We start from the raw sequence: 15,492 nt of genomic DNA, 5'->3' as shown, positions 1-15,492 counted from the left end.
AACCGGAGCACCCGGAGGAAACCCACGCGGACACGGGGAGAACATGCAAACTCCACACAGAAAGACCATCACCGGCCACGAGGCTCAAACCCAGGACCTTCTTGCTGTGAGGCAACAGTGCTAACCACTACACCACTGTGCCACCCTGGATCAATGTACTGGATTATAATATACTCAATTGATTGATTGATTTTATTTAGTAAATTCAATGTAAATGTTAGGGTTTTGCTGGGATTCGAACCTGGTTCGTTGGTGTGATAATCCAGCAAACCCCCACTAGGCCACCAGGGGGATGACTCAAATGCAGAGGCGTGAGGCGGAAGTAGAAAAAGAATCAAAAGGTTTATTTAAACTATATACACTATATACAGGGCAAAACAAAAGACAAAAAAAAAACCAAAGAGTAAAATCCAAAAGAAAAGCAAAGTGCAAAAAATTCAAAAGCTAAGAAGATCAAAAAAAACACAGTACAAAGGAAACTGGAGATAAACATAACAGCACAAAGACTCCGTGACAAGAGGACTGAACTCAGGGGTATAAATAGACAAACTAATTAAGGACACAGGTGAAGATAATTAGGCAATTAACACAAACACAAAACACAGGAACAGTGGCGGCCTCTAGAGGCCAAAATAAACACGACATGAAAAGGAAATAACAGCGGCCTCTAGAGGCCAAAACAGTCCTAGTCCTAACAGGACCCCCCCCTCTAGGAGCGTCTCCTGACGTTCCCAGGGCGATCCGGATGGGCCGAATGGAAGTCCCGACATAGTTCTTTATCAAGGACATCCCGAGCAGGAACCCAGCAGCGCTCCTCAGGACCATAGCCCTCCCAGTCCACCAGATATTGCAACCCGCCGCGGACCCGGCGGGAGTCAAGCAGGCGATTCACAGTGAACACAGTCTGCCCCTGGAAGATGCGGGGGGGTGGGGGGTTCCTAGGGGCAGGGGCATACGTAGACGTCAGTACGGGCCGTAACAGGGAAACATGGAAAGTGGGGTTGATCCTCAGAGTCCGGGGCAACTGGAGCCGGTAGGAGACAGGGTTCACCCTGCGCACCACCTTGAAGGGGCCAATGTAGCGAGGAGCAAGCTTGCGGTTCTCCACCCGCAGTGGAAGGTCCTTAGTGGACAGCCAAACACGCTGCCCAGGGCGGAAAGCGTGTGCAGGTCTTCTATGGCGGTTGGCCTGAGTCTGGTTGGTTCTGGAGGTCTGTATGAGGGTCTTCCTGACCTTGCTCCAGGTCTTGCGACACCGTCTCACATATTGGTTGACCGAGGGCACCCCCGCGTCCTCCTCCTGGTCCGGGAACAGAGGTGGCTGGAACCCGAATTGGCACTGGAATGGCGACAGCTTGGTGGCCGATGACTGCAGGGTGTTGTGGGCGTACTCCGCCCATGGCAGCCAGGTGCTCCACGATGTCGGGTTATCCATAGCCAGGCCTCGCAGGGTGGTTTCCAGGTCCTGGTTGAGCCTCTCCGTCTGACCATTGGACTGTGGGTGAAACCCAGAGGAGAGGCTGGCAGTGGCTCCGATGACCTTGCAGAACCCGTGCCACACTCGGGAGGAGAACTGGGGCCCTCGGTCTGAGACGATGTCCTGTGGAAGACCAAAGACTCGGAAGACATGATTAAACAAAAGTTTCGCAGTTTCAAGAGCAGAGGGGAGTTTGCACAGTGGTATGAAGCGGCAGGCCTTGGAGAATCTGTCAACTAAGACCAAAATGACCGTGTTACCTTGTGACTCAGGGAGACCCGTGATAAAGTCGACTGCCACGTGGGACCAGGGACGCCGGGGAATGGTCAGAGGATGCAGGAGACCCTGGGGACGCTGTCGTGGGTTCTTGGTTCTGGTGCAAACCTCACAGGACAGGACAAATGACCTTACTTCCTTCTCCATGTTAGGCCACCAGAAGCGTCTTTTCAGGAAGTCCAGGGTCCTCCGAGCTCCCGGGTGGGCGGTGAGAGGGGAAGAGTGACCCCACTGGAGAACCTTGGCCCGGGCTTGATGTGGGACGTACAAGAGGCCTGGTGGCCCCGTCCCAGGACCGGGGTCCTGGCATTGGGCTCGTCGGACAGCCTCCTCAATACCCCAGCGGACAGGGGCCACAATCCGGGACACAGGGATAATAGGCCCGACTTCATTCTCCCTGTTAGTGGCAGAGAACAGTCTGGACAGTGCGTCAGGTTTGGTGTTCTTGGAGCCGGGGCGGTATGAGAGGGTGAAGTCAAACCGACTGAAAAACAGGGCCCACCTAGCCTGTCGAGGGTTCAGTCTCTTGGCTTGCTGGAGGTACTCCAGGTTCTTGTGGTCAGTCCAAACCAGGAATGGATGTTGTGCTCCCTCCAGCCAGTGCCTCCACTCCTCAAGGGCCAGTTTGACCGCTAGCAGTTCTCGATCCCCCACATCGTACCGGGACTCAGCAGGACTCAGGCGGTGGGAGAAGTAAGCGCAGGGGTGCAGCTTTCCTTCCGAACGTTGAGAGAGCACCGCGCCGACACCACTGTCCGAGGCGTCCACCTCCACGATGAATGGTTGGGAGGTGTCCGGGAGAACCAGAATGGGTGCCGTGCAGAAGCGGTCCTTGAGGTCTTTGAACGCCTTTTCTGCCTGAGGAGACCAGCCATAAGATCCACCTGTCCCTTTGGTGAGGTCTGACATGGGTGCTGCCACAGAACTGAAGTTCCTGATGAACTTGCGGTAGAAGTTAGCGAATCCTAAGAACCGCTGAACCTCCTTAACGGACTTGGGAGTAGGCCAATCCCGGACGGCCAGGGTCTTGGCAGGGTCCATTTGGAGTTGGCCTGTCCGTACAATAAATCCCAGAAAGGAGACCTCGGGAACATGAAATTCGCATTTCTGGGCCTTGGCGAACAGATTGTTCTGTAGCAGCCTCTGGAGAACCTGGCGGACATGGTGGCGGTGCTCCTGCACGGTCTTGGAAAAGATAAGGATGTCGTCGAGGTAGACAAAAACGTATAGGTTAATCATGTCCCTTAAGACGTCGTTGATTAGGGCCTGAAAAACAGCTGGTGCGTTGGTGAGTCCGAAGGGCATCACCTGGTATTCGTAGTGCCCAGACGGGGTGTTAAAGGCAGTCTTCCACTCGTCTCCCTGTCGGATACGGATGAGGTGGTATGCGTTCCGTAGGTCCAACTTGGTGAAGACGGTGGCGCCTTGGAGCAGGTCGAAAGCTGTGGACATCAGCGGAAGGGGATATCGGTTGCGCACAGTGATCTTATTCAGGCCCCTGTAATCAATACATGGTCGGAGCCCCCCATCCTTCTTGCCGACAAAGAAGAAGCCGGCTCCAGCAGGTGAAGTGGAGGGTCGAATAAACCCAGAGACCAGGGCATCTTTGAGGTATTCCTCCATGGCCTTGCGTTCTGGCTGAGAGAGTGAAAACAGTCTGCCACGAGGAGGGGTAGTCCCAGGGAGCAAGTCGATGGCACAGTCGTAGGCCCGGTGCGGAGGAAGAACGGCGGCCCTGCTCTTGCTGAATACCTCCTTGAGATCCCAGTACTCTGTGGGAACTTGAGATAACTCGGTGAGATCAGGGGGCTCGGCAGGAGACACAGGATAGCTAGAGAGCAGACAAGAGGCATGGCATGCAGGGCCCCATTCCACAACCTGGCTTGTTACCCAGTCTATGCGAGGGTTGTGGCGAGTAAGCCAAGGAAGGCCTAGAATAACTGGGAACTCAGGTGAAGGAATCAGGTGCAGGGATATTTCTTCCTTGTGACCTTGAGACTGGAGGAAGACTGGAGAAGTAACTTGAGTGACTCTTCCATCACCTAACGCTTGGCCATCGAGGGCAGACACAGACAGTGGGACTTCAAGAGGTGCAGTCGGAATATTGATGCTTTGGGCGAAGTGAATATCCATAAAGTTCCCAGCCGCCCCTGAGTCTATCAAAGCTTGACAAGAGTGGACAGACTCACCCCAGGAGATGGAGATCGGGATGTAGATTCCTTGGCCAGGGAGTCCGGGAGAGAGGGTAGGCCCCGTCACAACCCTCCCTCGGCTGGACGGGGCGGTCCTTTTCCCAAGAGTTCGGGACATGATGCTCGGAAGTGACCAGGCTTGCCACAGTAGATGCAGCACTTGTCCCTCCTTCTGCGCTCCCTCTCAGATGCGGAGAGGCGAGTACGACCCACTTGCATGGGTTCTGGACAGTCACTGAAGGAGGTAGACGGTCTCCAGGTAGAGGTAGGGAGGCTGGGGGGGCTCAAGGCTTGGTGGCGTTCTCTCATCCTGTTGTCCAGACGAATAGCATGTGAGATGAGGGTTTCGAGGTCACTTGGGCATCCAATAGAGGCCAGACCGTCCTTGATGGGGTCAGACAGACCATGGTGGAAGGCTGACACCAGGGCAGTCTCGTTCCATCCACTTACTGCTGCGAGTGTTCGGAACGAGATGGCGTAATCTGCGACGCTTCCTCCTTGCCGGATGGACATGAGCTTTCGGGCTGCGTCGGTACTGATGTCTGCCTGATCGAAGACCCGAAGCATCTCTTCAGAAAACAGCTGGAAATCAAAGCACTCAGGTCCCTGTCTTTGCCAGATAGCAGTAGCCCAGGCTCGCGCCTTACCAGCTAATAAGGTGATCACAAAGGCAATCTTGCGGCGATCCGTAGTGTAGGTGGTAGGCTGAAGCTCAAAGGTGAGTTGACACTGGGTAAGGAACTCTCGGCACTCACTGTGCTTGCCGTCATACCTCTGTGGTGCAGGAAGGCTGGGTTCGTGAGGTGAAGAAGGCAGCATTGCAGGAGGCACTGGAGCAGGAGTGGGAGCTGGATCAGGAGCAGGAACTGGATCAGGAGCAGGAGATGCAGGCAGAGATGTCAGCTGTGCCAGGGTTTTCCCAATTTGCTGAAGCAGTTCCTCGTGGCGAGCGAGGGCCTCACGTTGGCTGGTGAGCGTACGTCCATGAGCGTCCATGGTCGCTCCGAAGCGTGTCAAAGCTGCCATAATTCCCTGAAGGTTGGCCGGGTAGACAGTTGAAGCAGCCTCTGCTGAGTCGGTCATGACGGAGTCTTTCTGTTAGGGTTTTGCTGGGATTCGAACCTGGTTCGTTGGTGTGATAATCCAGCAAACCCCCACTAGGCCACCAGGGGGATGACTCAAATGCAGAGGCGTGAGGCGGAAGTAGAAAAAGAATCAAAAGGTTTATTTAAACTATATACACTATATACAGGGCAAAACAAAAGACAAAAAAAAAACCAAAGAGTAAAATCCAAAAGAAAAGCAAAGTGCAAAAAATTCAAAAGCTAAGAAGATCAAAAAAAACACAGTACAAAGGAAACTGGAGATAAACATAACAGCACAAAGACTCCGTGACAAGAGGACTGAACTCAGGGGTATAAATAGACAAACTAATTAAGGACACAGGTGAAGATAATTAGGCAATTAACACAAACACAAAACACAGGAACAGTGGCGGCCTCTAGAGGCCAAAATAAACACGACATGAAAAGGAAATAACAGCGGCCTCTAGAGGCCAAAACAGTCCTAGTCCTAACAGTAAATACATACAAACAACTGTAAATACATTAAAAATGGGCAGCACAGTGGTGTAGTGGTTAGCACGGTCGCCTCACAGCAAGAAGGTTCTGGGTTCGAACCCAGTGGCTGGCGAGGGTCTTTCTGTTTGGAGTTTGCATGTTCTTCCCGTGTCTGCGTGGGTTTCCTCCAGGTGCTCCGGTTTCCCCCACAGTCCAAAGACATGCAGTTAGGTTAACGTGGGGCGGCCTTGGGCTGAAGTGCCCTTGAGCAAGGTACCTTAACCCCTGACTGCTTCCCAGGCGCTCTAGTGTGGCTGCCCACTGCTCTGTGTGTGTGTGTGTGTGTGTGTTCACTGCTTCAGATGGGTTAAATGCAGAGGATGAATTTCACTGTGCTTGAAGTGTGCATGTGACAAATAAAGGTTTCTTCTTCTTCTTCTTAAATACATGGATGACACAAGAAAGTGAAAACACTTATTTCCATTGTGGTCCATAAAATCAAGTGACAAAATGAAGGGAAAATATAGAATGTAAAATTAAAATAAAGCAAAATATGGCATATATATGTTGATAACAAATAACATCTCATCTCATCTCATTATCTCTAGCCGCTTTATCCTTCTACAGGGTCGCAGGCAAGCTGGAGCCTATCCCAGCTGACTACGGGCGAAAGGCGGGGTACACCCTGGACAAGTCGCCAGGTCATCACAGGGCTGACACATAGACACAGACAACCATTCACACTCACATTCACACCTACGGTCAATTTAGAGTCACCAGTTAACCTAACCTGCATGTCTTTGGACTGTGGGGGAAACTGGAGCACCCGGAGGAAACCCACGCGGACACGGGGAGAACATGCAAACTCCGCACAGAAAGGCCCTCGCCAGCCACGGGGCTCGAACCCGGACCTTCTTGCTGTGAGGCGACAGCGCTAACCACTACACCACCGTGCCGCCAACATGAGTAGTATAAATAAATATAAATATGATAATAATATAAATATAAAAAGATAATACTGTACAAAAGTACTTAGTGCAAAATACAAGTAAACAAATACCTGTATCAAAATTAAAAGGACAAAGACAATATAATAAAAGAAGACTAGTTAGATTATGAAATAATAAAAGGGTTGAGTTCTTCCTCTAAAAGCTGTCGAAATAAAAAGGTTCGGACTAGATGTTTGAAAGCATTTTTGGAAGACTGAGACTGTATATGACTAGATAAACCATTCCAAAGGCAAGCACCAGTATATGTGAAAGAGGAATGTCCAAAAGTTCTAACAGAAGGGATAAACAGAGAGAGGGGGCCTGAACGGATATTATGGCGGGAAGAATTTGGAATAACGGCAGATGTTAGATATTGTGAAGCATTACTATGAATAATGTTGTACATGTGATGTAATTAAGCTGTTTGACTCGTAGGCTCACTGACAACATCTTGACCTGCTCAAACTCAACATGACCTATATGGGTCCTAGGAGATGCACTGATATCGAACTATTTTGTTCTGAATTGTCTGCAGACGATCTTACTTTTTCTTGGTAAGACCAGAGTACCAAGAAGCACTGGCATAGTCAAAATGACACTGTATTAGAGCTGACACTAAAAGCCTATCTACTTATCTGGCATATCACTGCAGTGATGTGGCCACTCTGATGGCTTCAGCCATCAAAATCTCTAGGGAAGAATTGCAGTAGTGGGTTCCCATTACCTTCTACTGGATTATTATAGAGGTTTTCTCCTGTCATTCATTCACACACACCTATGGACAATTTAGAGTCACCAGTTAACCTAACCTGCATGTCTTTGGACTGTAGGGGAAACCGGAGCACCCGGAGGAATCCCATGCAGACACGGGGAGAACATACAAACTCCACACAGAAAAGCCCCCGTCAGCCACTGGGCTCAAACCCAGAAACTTCTTGCTGTGAGGCAACAGTGCTAACCAACTGCACCACCGTGCCGCCATAATATACTACTACTAATATAATATAATATCATTATTATTATATACTTGATTAATATACTGAATGCGATCAATATACTGAATTTAAACAAACCAAAAATGGCAGGGTGGGGGGTCAGTTGAAGGTGACACATATCCTACACACTAGAAAACTTCAGGACCCATTCAAAAGCACCATGGGTCCGTGCCTTCACACTATTCTCAGTCAATCCTGAGACCAAGATGCTGACCTCTTCTGCTCCTCAGACCTGCCTGATCCATCCTGATGCCCTACGTCTGGCCGGAGTCTCATCACATTGCTCCTGTGGAGGACAGCCCCATATGGACAGTCAAAAGTTGCACTTGGAAGATGCTCTGGACACTTACAGTAATGCTTTTATGGCTGAGGACTACAGTTAACTTGCTAACTTTAGGACTGCAGTTGTCATGAACAGTTTTGCACTCAAGTTTCCATCAATGAACAGTTTATAACTTCAACAAAACAGACTTTGTGTTAAAACTAGAATGAATTTCCTGGTTACAGTTATACTTTGTGACTATATAGGACACAGTTATAGAAGCAAGTTATTTATAATGACATTGTCTGTTATCACCCAAATGAAGGTGGGTTCTTTTTTGAGTCTGGTTCCTCTCGAGGTTTCTTCCTCATGTCATGTGAGGGAGTTTTTCCTTGCCACCGTCGCCATAAGCTTGCTCATTGGGTATAGATTAGGGATAAAATTAGCTCATGTTTAAAGTCTTTAAATTTCTACAAGTATAAAGTTGCTTTGCAACAATGTCTATTGTTAAAAGTGCTATAAAAATAAGCTTGACTTGTCTTGACTATTATGATCACTGGAAATAATCAAAGCAAGCTAAGAAAATGTTTTTTTTTTCTCACTGATATACCTATTGGTATGTATATAGGGTCATTATATTTCTATTATTGTTCAAAGGCATAATATACTTTTCTAAAACCTATTGTCCTGAGCAAAATATTTGTTGTGGAGTTCAACACAGGAAATGTTTAGTTGACTCCTCCAGTCCTCCCACGGTGTCACTGAACTGTTATGCTTGGAATCTCTTATTGTACCACCATCATCGTTCTCATACCACCATCATCATTCTCTAGATTTTGCAAACATTCAGCATTACTGTATTATGTGAAGTGCTTGAAACACAGGTGTGGCTGCATGATCTGGGACCTTTTCCCTCTCTATCCACTTGCTGGATCACCTCTCTCTCTCTCTCTCTCTCTCGTGATTTGGTAACTCATCTCATCTCATCTCATCTCATCTCATCTCATCTCATCTCATTATCTCTAGTCGCTTTATCCTGTTCTACAGGGTCGCAGGCAAGCTGGAGCCTATCCCAGCTGACTACGGGCGAAAGGCGGGGTACACCCTGGACAAGTCACCTCATCTCATCTCATTATCTGTAGCCGCTTTATCCTGTTCTACAGGGTCGCAGGCAAGCTGGAGCCTATCCCAGCTGACTACGGGCGAAAGGCAGGGTACACCCTGGACAAGTCGTCAGGTCATCACAGGGCTGACACATAGACACAGACAACCATTCACACTCACATTCACACCTACGGTCAATTTAGAGCCACCAATTAGCCTAACCTGCATGTCTTTGGACTGTGGGGGAAACCGGAGCACCCGGAGGAAACCCACGCGGACACGGGGAGAACATGCAAACTCCACACAGAAAGGCCCTCGCCGGCCACGAGGCTCGAACCCGGACCTTCTTGCTGTGAGGCGACAGCGCTAACCACTACACCACCGTGCCGCCCCCTGGACAAGTCACATTTTAGAAATTAAAACTAATAGGCTGCAGGTTTAATGCATTTTCTAAAAGGCCTATGTTATCATTTCTGTAGTAACAGCTCATTCAGAGGTACCTGTATAGTGGATGCTCCATATAATCTAAGCTTAAAAATAAACAGAAAAACTTGTCAACATTGATATGGTAAAGTTATCTGTAAGGAGATGTTTATTTGACATTTATGGAAGGAGTCGTCAGTGTTGGTGCTTTTTAACAGTCAGATGTGAAGTTTTCAGACACAGTTTTCACAGAGGAGTTTATTCTCTTGAGCTTTTTTTCTGTTTTATTAACTTCAGAAGAGCTAAAGAGAGGGTGGAAATAAAAGTTAACGACTCTTGATGCTATAATGTAGGCCTAATAGTAGAGGACCTGGGTTACATATGTATGCACATAATTTAGGAGAGGATAACTCAACTGTTATAGGCTAATTTGAACCCAAGGAATAACTTGGGATTCTGCCAAAACCACTATCCAGGGCGAACAGGCTGAAAATTACCAATCCAAGATGGCTGTTGGTAGTCATATTTAAAATATCAATTTTTGAACCACTCACCACAGAAGTATGTGCAATACCTCATTTTATGGGGTTTTGGGTATGAGGAATCCATTAGTGACATCGTTTTCATGATTGAAGGAAAAGGGAACAAGCTATGGTCAAGGGCAAGGTCAAAACAAAACAAAAAAACCCACCAAAAATTGGCCAGAATTGCAGTTTCACAGAAAACATGAGAAAAACAGAATAACCCTATCTCAAACATGAAATTACGGAATTGGGAGACCTGTGCGCATAATTTAGGAGAGTATAAGAAAGCAAGCATTTGATTAATATAAAGAAATTGCATTTTCAATGTTAACATTCCATTGATTACGATCAATGGAATGTTAACAAAGTGAAAAATACGAAACAAAACATTACTTTAGTAGGCTGCAATATCTTGAGAGCCTAAATGTTTAACAGCCAACAACACAATTTTTAACATCACATTATTACTGTTTATGTGTCACATACAGAGGCGGTGGCAGGAAGTTTTGGATTGGGGGGGGAACGTGTCGCACGCCAAAGGCACGCCAAATCTAGGGGGGTCCGGAGACATGCCCCCCCAGGAAATACTGGAATTTTTAACCCTCTAAAACACTATTTCCCACATTTTGAGAGACAAATTTTGGTGGGGTACAGCTAAGTTTAATGTCTCTATTAGAGTACATTTCGTCCATGTATTTTTTTCTATATGAAACAGAACCAATGATAATAATACCTAAAAACTGATCACATCTCTCAGCAATCCTGTTTTGACCAAGGAATAAGCCCGGGAAAGTAATAGTCACGATCCTTCAAGGACCGCTGTCAGCTCCCGAGAAATCCAACTGACTGATAATGACCAGTCGTGACCCTAGATCGGGTGCAAATTAATTCTTTTTCTCTTTGTTGCATATTTTTCAAATCAAAACTGTGTGATATTGGTGTATTGAAGCATGTATGAATCATATGAGGCTGTATGGGTAAATTGGAAAAACTACATTCCCTTAGGGGGCGGCACGGCGGTGTAGTGGTTAGCGCTGTCGCCTCACAGCAAGAAGGTCCGGGTTCGAGCCCCGTGGCCGGCGAGGGCCTTTCTGTGCGGAGTTTGCATGTTCTCCCTGTGTCCACGTGGGTTTCCTCCGGGTGCTCTGGTTTCCCCCACAGTCCAAAGACATGCAGGTTAGGTTAACTGGTGACTCTAAATTGACCGTAGGTGTGAATGTGAGTGTGAATGGTTGTCTGTGTCTATGTGTCAGCCCTGTGATGACCTGGCGACTTGTCCAGGGTGTACCCCGCCTTTCGCCCGTAGTCAGCTGGGATAGGCTCCAGCTCGCCTGCGACCCTGTAGAACAGGATAAAGCGGCTACAGATAATGAGATGAGATGAGACATTCCCTTAGTTTTCTCATGGATCCGCTCCCCCTGCCACATACAGAAACAAAATGTGAGAAAATTTGTCCTCAATGTCCTTGTTGAATTAAAGAGCTAAAAGATTTATATACCTGCTCAGCTACATGGCATAAAGCAAGAGCACGAATAACAATCTTTCCTTTAGTCTTCAGTGTGAGTGAACAATCATTTATTTCTTGGTTTGCGAAATTTGACTTGGGATGTTAAAAAAATTTATACTGAAAACTTACCTCGTTATCATCAAGCAACTTGGGTGCCTTTGTCGAGCCCAAAAAGTTTGCAATGGATATTTGTCTGAAACTCCTCTTCATACTGATTTTCAGTGAGTGGTCTGGGCAGCAAGCGAATTCATGTAGCTCTAAAGCAACATCAAGTTTTTGGGTGCCCAAAACTGCTTGTATGCCTTGTGAACGCTATCTAGCCATCCGGACAGGACACGCGTTATCAGTCAGATACAAACGTAGTGACACTGTCATAGCCTTGCTGTCACAGGGTCCCCGCTTTGGCACGAGTACCCAAGGAGACCAGACATGTCTAGACAGTTGCCACAGCAATGGGTTAATTAGTCCACAGAATATTCATACATCAGCTTATCTACTAAAAGTGATGGGTTTTGCAGTTCTGCGTAAGCCAAATAAGGAAAATCCCAGAAAGCAGAAGCAATCAGTGACGTCAGGGCCAGGCTAATTTGCATCGGTTTTGGTACGAATGGGTGTTACCAACCTACAGTACAAAGGGATGCCGCCGGGGCACCGGGATGAAGGGATGCAGCAGGATTTAATAAGGGAAAACAAAGGTATGCAATGGGATGTTTATTCACACTACTTTCTCCTTTTCTTCCTTGTAAATAGTCAAAGGACTCCCATCGTAACTTGAGGGACGCAGCTCCCCTCAACATAATTTTTTTTTTTTGGGGGGGGGGGGGGGGGGGGGGGCACTGACATAAACCAGGGCCAGGAATATGAAGAGTAACACAATAATAATACTGTAATACCGGTGGCCATCTTGGATTGGTAATTTTCAAGCTGTTCGCCCCGGATGGCGATTTTGGCACACATCTCAAGTTATTCTTTGGGGTCAAATTAGCCTATAACAGTTGAGTTAGTACAGGTAATCGCATGGGGCTGAGTAAAATTAAGGATTAATTTCATGAGTGATTTCAAAGTTTTGAAAATTGCCTGAGTTTCGAAGCGACGAGGACAAATTCAAAACTTAAAAATCACGAGTGAAATTGATCCTTAATTTTACGAGGAACCATACGATTACTTGTTTATAATATATAGGGCCAAATTCATACTTTGGAAGCCATTCAAGTTCACAACATTTGTCATTCACGTTTTCTGAACCAATCAGGGCACAAGACTATCTTGCACGTTTGAATCAGTTTCTAAAGCATTCCTTGTTTTCGCAAATCTCTCACTTTTCCCTCGAGGACTTTTCGTGATTCTTGAAAAGTAACATTTTTCAGGATTGATCCTGGATATTTCTCGTCTCAGATGCCAATCAATGCTGCCTACATTATTTTAATAGAGTCTGGGTCGTAGTTTCCCCCATTTTCTTTCCTCACTTCTGCATAAAACTGCGATAGCGCCTTGTCTAACTCACAGCATTCATATGCCACTAGAGAGTCGTTTATTTGTCTTTCTGCGGCCCATTTCGTAAACACGGAAAGCCAAAAATTCGTACTTTTTTTGGTATTTTAATTTTCGCTTGCAGCTTTCAATTGGTTTATCATTTCTTCATCAAATATAGTGAAACGCGGCATTGCTGAGTCAGCCGAGTCAGCCATTTTATTGACAAAATTTGCTATTTTTTGTAACCGTAACCAAGCAACGAACTAGCCAATAGCATTTCAGAAATACAGCCCCTGTTAAGGAAAAAAAAGCCCTCCTTGATTGACCAATCAGAATTCTCATCCCCATTATCTCTAGCCGCTTTATCCTTCTACAGGGTCACAGGCAAGCTGGAGCCTATCCCAGCTGACTACGGGCGAAAGGCGGGGTACACCCTGGACAAGTCGCCAGGTCATCACAGGGCCGACACATAGACACAGACAACCATTCACACTCACATTCACACCTACGGTCAATTTAGAGTCACCAGTTAACCTAACCTGCATGTCTTTGGACTGTGGGGGAAACCGGAGCACCCGGAGGAAACCCACGCGGACACGGGGAGAACATGCAAACTCCGCACAGAAAGGCCCTCGCCGACCCCGGGGCTCGAACCCAGGACCTTCTTGCCCAATCAGAATTGGCCCTATGTATTATAATCCTCTAAATTATGTGCATACATGTCTAAACCAGGTCCTGGACTATAAGTAACTTCTTTCACCGATGTACCACAATATTAAATGTATAAGTATAAAGAGAGAGGAAGTCTGATGTGTCATTCCTTAATAAATAATAATAATTGTTAAATTGCTGTCGTATAAGAGGAATAAAACACTCGGGGACGTAGCAGCATGGAGGCTACATGTGCTGTTATAACCAATAATCAACCCCGTCAGGGATTATTTTACTGTAACTGCACACCCCTGTGCTATTAATCCTTATCTTTTTAGGCTAGTTTTTGTTTGTTTTGTTTTATTTTTACCTTTAGTACAGAGCCCCTGAAATCCCGAAAGGTGGTGGTGGTGGTGGTGGGGTTCTTTCATTTTATTATCTTGTGAGCATAGGGTTAAAAAAATTCTACTTTAGGGGCTCCATACATAAATGTTATTTACCAGCTGGGAGGTCCGTATCGTGAAATACCGTGACCGAGGTCTTGAAAGTACTGAGTGAGGCCCTCTGGGCCGAGGTCATGGTATTTCACCATACAGACCAACCTTAAGCTGGTAAATAATATATTTATTTTTTTCTTTACCAAATTCTAACAGGGCCCTGTACTACGAAGCGGGTTTTCTGGCTTACCAGGGTAACTTCGAGAGTAACTTGATCACGTGCAGCGTAACTTCCCGATTAACCCATACTACGAAAGTTGGCTATGTTCAAACCGAGGTATGCTGCCATGGCAACTTACGCTGCATCTCAAACCTGCTCGTCTCAGGTTATGTTCTTGGTTAACCCGAGGTTTCCGATTAACCACACCCTTTTTAAACACCACCTCTCCACCGATATTTCCTCTAGAGACAATGCCAGCGTACCTGGATGACCCGTGCGATATCGGAGCGCAGATTAGAGATGGGATTTATGGCTCTTTGACGGGATCCGCATCTTTGTGATCCGTTCTTTGAAAAGAGCCGTTCAAAAGACTGGCTCATTTGGCTCTTTTTAAATATTTATTCAGTTTTAAGAAGACAGCGTCTAAAGAAGCCAGATCCCTCTGCTTAGACAGTGACATCAATATTTCTGGACATACCTTTTATATAAAGCAACCTAGACTTACATTATTGTAACCCCTAAACGCTCATAAATAACCATTAAAAAACAATGAGGGCTTCAATGAATGTCCATGCAGAACGGCTTTTCTGTAAAAAAAAAAAAAGAAGAAGAAGAAGAAGCCACTCAAGAACATAGTTATCAAGAACGCAAGAATATTTTATAGAAAAACACTTGTTTTACAAAAATATTTAAGTCTGAGATATAAAATAGATACAACTACAATAAATATAACAAGAACATTTTAATAGAAAAAAAACTTATATTAAAAATATTGAAATTGTAACAAAAATAGATACAACTAAACAGTCAGATAAATAGATAAAGCTATAACAAGAACAAGATTATTTTAATAGGAAAAAACAATTAATGCAAAAAATATATTAGAAAAATAGATACAACTAGACAAACAGATAAATAAATAAAATACACAAAAATAGAACAAACAAAATGACGATAGAATAAGTTAAATGAACGTCCGTGCAAAGTAGTTTTTCCACAATATTATCATTAATATCACACAACTACATTATAAACTATATACAAAACAATTTGAACTATTAGGCAAACAGATAAAACTTGAATAAATAAAAGGCAAATGCTGTTTAGCCTACTTCTTGTCCTTGGGCAAAAGCTTTTTCATCTGAAACACAGTACAGAAAAAGAACGACACACACACACACACACCATTATGAATGATGTTTTTATATTTCATTTTCACCTGTTGCCAGGTGCGTTTGGCACTGCTGTTGCCTCTGAAATGTTCACAGGACATACACCAACTTAGTCAAAGGGACTGAACAGTCAGTCATCCTAATTCATGTGACTCTGTGCACATATCAGTTTAAGTAGGCTACTCCATGAATTTACCATACCAAATTTTATTCAGGATTTTTCGGACATTA

This window comes from Neoarius graeffei, chromosome 19 (assembly GCF_027579695.1).
Source record: "Neoarius graeffei isolate fNeoGra1 chromosome 19, fNeoGra1.pri, whole genome shotgun sequence".
NCBI lineage: Eukaryota > Metazoa > Chordata > Actinopteri > Siluriformes > Ariidae > Neoarius > Neoarius graeffei.
The sequence above is the reverse complement of the archived record's forward strand: the minus strand, read 5'-3'. Positions refer to the sequence as shown.